Genomic DNA, 6018 nt, shown 5'->3' with positions numbered 1-6018 from the left:
GGAGAGCGATGCAACAAGTCCCATGCAAAGATGAGAAGAAGGGGAGCACATTTTACAGCTCCCTTCCACGACTTAAAATAGTTGGCAGCCTCCAACCATTCTAGACCTATGAGACAAGCAGTGGAGCCTACCAGAAGAAACAAACACATTCCTAGCTTGCCCAAGTACACAAGTAATGCATATGTACGATTGTACAGTCCACTTACAACACACTACTCTCTGATTGAGAGGCAAACTCCCAACCATCATAGACATGCATACATGCATATAATTGTGATAATCTGATAAATTTCAGCGAAAATTATTCAGTACCAAGATGATAGAGAACAGAAATCAGAAAAAGACCCAAATATTTTAAATACACATTACTTGGAAAAAAATCATATGGTGGGCCAAGGGCAACAAATCTGATAACAAATGGCCGACAAGAGATGTTCTGATAAGTTAGTCCTCAAGTTTGAAATTGAGCTGCTGCACAAAGCAAAAGGACAAGTTCTCTTTATAATTACAGGACATGGATGTCTTTAGTAAGAGTAATTAATGAAGAACCTTTTCATAGAGGAGAGCTACAGGACATATATAAAAACTCTTACCAGGTAGTTGGGAAGCAAATGTTGTTTGAAATTTAGCAAGAAAACTATTATTATCTTTACATAATGAAGATAATAGACATTTTGATAAACTTAACAAATTCAGGTAATTTATAGGAACAAAAGCCCGGACTACGGATCAAACTTGATTTTAAGGGACAAGATAACAAAAGTAACAGGCTAGTAATGTAACCTCAGTTGAAAACATAAGTGACTTTACAATCTTCAGAACTAGATGAAATATCTTAACCTGAAAGTGCCCCAAGTAGAAAGTGACATGCAACACTAGCTTGAAAAATAATATCGCCAAACAATGAACTACAATCAACAAGAGTATTTTAACTAATATCCACCATATTGTTTGCGCTACAGATGCAAAACTGATTAAACAGAAAATCCTCAAGGGATTTTCTTTGCATACCGTAGGGGTCCCAAACATTTGTGCCGAGGGTTGAAAGTGGTTGTCACATAGGTGGAGGGCTGAAGCAGCACCAAAAAATTACAGGAACTATTATCCAGAAAGACAGATAGCCAAAATGTGGAGTTATTGAGGAAGGCTTCTTCAACTTGCTTGGTTAGAGGTTAGAAAATGATAAGCTAGCTGAACTAACTGTATGAATTACTTCAATGTGTTCGGCCAAAATTTTTTTTTCTTCAATGTGGAAAGTTTATCTGCCGTCCCATAACCAAAGAAATCCTAGTCGATTGGAAAGGGATTCATTCACAAGATATGGAATAGGATGGAAGCAAAACAAGTCAAAACTACCACAAAAATTCAGTGGATCCCTAACATCCATAACATGACTACTCTAGAAACAACATACCGCTTTTTAACCAACCAATATAGATTCTAGAGCATTTTCAAGCTATCATCTCCAAAAGCACTAGAACAAAGACAATAGCAAGCAATGCAGACTAAGAAAAAGGGGAGCCAGATATTTATGTGACCCTTGTCCAAATCATATAGGGCCGCAAAGAATATGACAAGAATATGACTTGACCTAAGCTATATCCAATGCAAGACTAAGAAAAAGGGGAGCCAGACATTAGTCACCCTTGACCAAATCATATAGGGCTTTAAGAGAAAATCACAAGAATTTGACATGACTTAAGCTATATTCAAGATATTAGCATATGGAGGCTTCTTGAAAAATAGTACGACAATGTATAAGTTTAACAACCCATTTAGCTAGAAGGGAAGGATTGAAGGTGGTCAATTGATGTCATACTTCATTTTTGAAGTTTTGTGAAACTATTTTTGCTTGACGTTTGTCAATTTCTTCCCTCAAATTACATTAGGGATAAGAAAAACTAAAGGTTTAACTTTGGCAAATGCATTGACCGAGATGCTCAAGTAAGAGGAAATCCAATAAATAGACAAAAGCTTCTACACATAATGAAACAAAAGAGACAAACTTCAAGTGCTTCAACCAACTTGGAAGGTTGCTTATTCGCGTTAGTTTCACTCATCATTCGTTTATAAGCTTTGTTGGTACGTCTATTAGGGTTGGACAAGATGGCTTTGATACCATGATCTCCTCATGGTAAGTACAGAGGCTATACTATTGTCATTGCTTTGGCAAAATATATAAATACAGGTTAGAAGAAGGGGCAGATTATGCAACCTTAATCAGAACTTCTCTCTTTGCTTTGGCTTAGGATGAGCAAGCCAAAGCAACAATGAGCAAGCCAAAGCAACATAGATGGGATCAGTCAGTCGTCCAGCAGCCAGATGCCTGTTATGGACCCTAACTTCTTTGGTTATCACCTTAGCATAAACCCCGTTCAGCAGTCTGTCGTCTAGAAGAAACTTCTGTCGGCCGTCCAGCATGCAAAACCAATAACCAAAGAAGTGGATCGGCTACTCAAAGCTCTAGCAATCACGGAAGTTCATTACCCGACTTGGTTGGCCAACACGATCAAGGTAAACAAGAAGAACGAAAGTGGAGAGTCTACATGGATTACACCAACCTCAATGATGCATGCCCAAAAATTGATCAACTAGAAGACGGGATGCTAAGACATGACAGGATAAGCTTCATGGATGACTACAAAGGCTATCATCAAAGAACAATGTTTCAGCCCAGATCAGGTGAAGACTACGTTCAAGATTCTGAGAGAGCTATACTACAAAATTATGCCATTTAGCTTGAAGAACGTGGAGCAACTTGTTAGCGCGTGGTAACAAAGAAGTTCATAATCAAATCAGAGACACGATTTTGACCTATATTGCTGACATGGTAATAAAGAGCAAACAAAAAGAGAACCACCAAGCTGACCTTCAAAAGGTATTTGACATCCTGAAGAAGCATAAGCTTAGGCTAAGCTTCTCAAAGTGCCCCTTTGGACTCGGCTCGGGTGAGTTCCTCGGCTACCTTGTCACTCGAAGGGGTATCGAAGCTGATCCGTAGTAGATAATCCCTATAGAATAGTTGGAACAGCCAAGAGCATTGAAGGAAGTGCATAAGTTGAAGAAAATGGCTGCAACACTTAATCGTTTCAATTGTACTATAAGTGTTGACCCTTTTTTGATAACATAAGAAAAAATAGTCCTAGATCAGCTCTGCAATTCATTTATCCTGCTCTCTTCTCTCGACAACAAAGGATGGAGAAGATTTGTTCATTTACCAAGGTTTGTCTCAACATGAGATCATCTCGTTCTTGCTCGTCAGGAAGACAGGAATCAAAGGTTGGTTTATTAATAAGCAAAACCTTCCTCAATGCTAAGACAAAGTATCTCCCAATGTAAAAAGTCGGCACTGGATTTGGTCATGGCATCAAGGATGCTTGCGCAATACTTCTAGGCTCACACAGTAGTTGTTTTGACCAAGTATCCTCGGAAGGCTTTGTTCAGGGAGGCTAAACTGTAGGGAAGGATCTTTTGGTCGACTGTAGAACTCTGAATTTCTGTTGGGTCAACCTGCACTAGCTGAACCAAGGAAAGAGGATGGTGTGGCTATGCCACAAGACATCCCTATCAGGTTAAGGCTGTTCCTTGCCAATTTCTTCAGAAGCTAGTGCTTACTTCTCCCAGGAATTGTTTTGTTGCGGGCGGTGCTCTCATTTCTCAAGTTCCTCTGCTAGCCCAACTCCACCTTCTTTTCTTTTGGTAACGGGCGGCACAAACAATGTCCTTGCGCGGGGATGCAATTCGCTAAGCTAGGCCAAAGAAAGACATCAGGCCCCATTTAACTGTCACATTCATTTTTGGAGAAGACATCCCGCGCAATGACATTGTTTCTTCAGAAGCGGAAAGGGCAGTATGGCAATTTTGGAGTGCTCCCTTGAAGGGAAGCGTTATACCAGGAGTCAGAGCTGACAGCCTGGTACGCATGAGCCAGCCAATTAGCTATAAGTGCATGCAAGACCGAAAAGCAAAGTTTTTACACTAAGCCAGAAGGAAATGCGTTCGTCCCACGAATATCAACTCCTCATTCCTAGTTTTGACCAAACTGGAAAAGGATTGACAGGAATGAGATGGGCATGGGCCGAGCAATAGGGCTCAAGCCGGTTGGGCTAAGGACCACTGGGCCGGACTTGTGTAACATGCAAGGTAGACCTCAGACACTTGTGTGGACATGAGGTTTTTGAGTCAAAAAAGGTTTTTGCCTAATCCAGCCACCTTTCGGCCGGTGGGCACTTACAGTTTGCTCTTCTTGCAGTCAAGTTTGAAGGAGAAGGTAGAGGACTAGAGCACATGCATCGCACCATCTTAGAAGGAAAAACAAACTACCTCATATGTGTCAATTAGCGTAGAGGTGGGAAAAAGTTGACAGAAACATGCAATCCCAGAGATAAGACAGGATGCTTCTAAATACACCATCCAAAGATTCTATTTCTAGGAATGCATTTCTGCCAAGCTCTTGAAAGATTACAAAGCAGTACTTGTGATAAAGTAAGGCAGTAATAGTACCTAAAATCTCTAAATTCATCACCACCAAAAACAAGGAAACAAAAGATGGAATAAAAAGAGTTACCAATGGAATTTTGTTGCAATCAATGGGAAATTGCATGTAAACAAGGAGGCAAATCAGTTTATGAAGAACAGAACGGGAGACGGAAAACAATATACCTATGCTACAACCCATATTCCCAATACATTACCACAAAACAAAGCTAGAAGGTAGCAAATAAGCAAGGAGCAATACACAAACCTCCATATCTTTCCATATCTTTGCCAGGTTAAAAATACGTGTGTACAATTCTAAGAATTTACGCATGGAAAGGCCATACAAGTTACAACAGCTTATTTTTCTCCAGGCTAAAGAAAGAAAAATGTAAATACTATACACATGATGAGTCCATAGAAGAAGAGGAAGCATTGAATAAACAGTCATACCAGCAGGCAGCAGCTTTATATGCCAAAGAGTAGAGGGACCATTAAAGCCACAACTTAAGGTGAAAAGTTCAGAAGTTAATTAAAAACGTCAAGTTGAAGGAAAGCTGAACTGACACACTAAAGATTACTTTTGAACAGGCAAAAACATCAAGTTGTAGGACAGCTGAACTATTATATAACACACTCTTAAACATGTACTTTTAAACAGTTGATGTAAAGAACCACAAAGGGAAAACATTAACCCGCACCTGATAAAAGGAAGAATATCCACATCTGATCAAACATCCACCTTCCTTCAATCCTACTCCCGTTGATCTGAAATCTTTCCAAAATTACCTTACACCGGAAACGATCGAGATGAGATCAAAGAGAATCGCGATACAGATACGAACAAGTTGTAAGTTGTTTAAGGAACAAAGTTGTACGTACAGCTTTATAGCAATAGAAAGAAGTAACTGGTAAAAACATTGAAAATATTTCAATGAAGAGAGAAGAAGAGTATATTTAAGAAAACACCTTTTTTTTCACGAGTTTTACTCGACAATCAAACGTACAACACACGAAATCAAGAGCGGTAAATACACAAGAATGTGAGAAAAGAAATTACCAGCGCAAAAGGAACGTACGCATTCGATCATTACTAGCTTTTCCCCCTTTCTCGAGTTTTGTCGAGAACCAAACGGAGAATAGCGAGATCAAGAGCCGAAGAACGTTCAATACAGAAGAATAATGTGCAAATTACCAACGCAATGCGTGGCGCCGTGTACGAAACTACGCGTTACACCAGAACAAAAGCGATCTGAGACGACATCAACGAGGATCACTCTAGATCGAGGATATGAAACGGGAGAAAGAATCTGGATTTGAAATTACAATGAGAGAGAAAGCACAGGCGGAGGTAAGAGAGAGAAATAGCCGTTGTGTTTCATATGGGAGCGGGGGACGTTTTGCGTTAGATGAGAATGGTAAACGAATGAGAGAGAGAGAGAGAGGACTCAGAGGAGCCTTCCGCAACAAGTATCACAAAAACGATACGGGCGGGTGGGGTTTATATGGAGTAACACGCAATCAAAATTAATTACTAAAAAA

Source organism: Rhododendron vialii, chromosome 5a (assembly GCF_030253575.1).
Source record: "Rhododendron vialii isolate Sample 1 chromosome 5a, ASM3025357v1".
Taxonomy (NCBI): domain Eukaryota; kingdom Viridiplantae; phylum Streptophyta; class Magnoliopsida; order Ericales; family Ericaceae; genus Rhododendron; species Rhododendron vialii.
The sequence above is the reverse complement of the archived record's forward strand: the minus strand, read 5'-3'. Positions refer to the sequence as shown.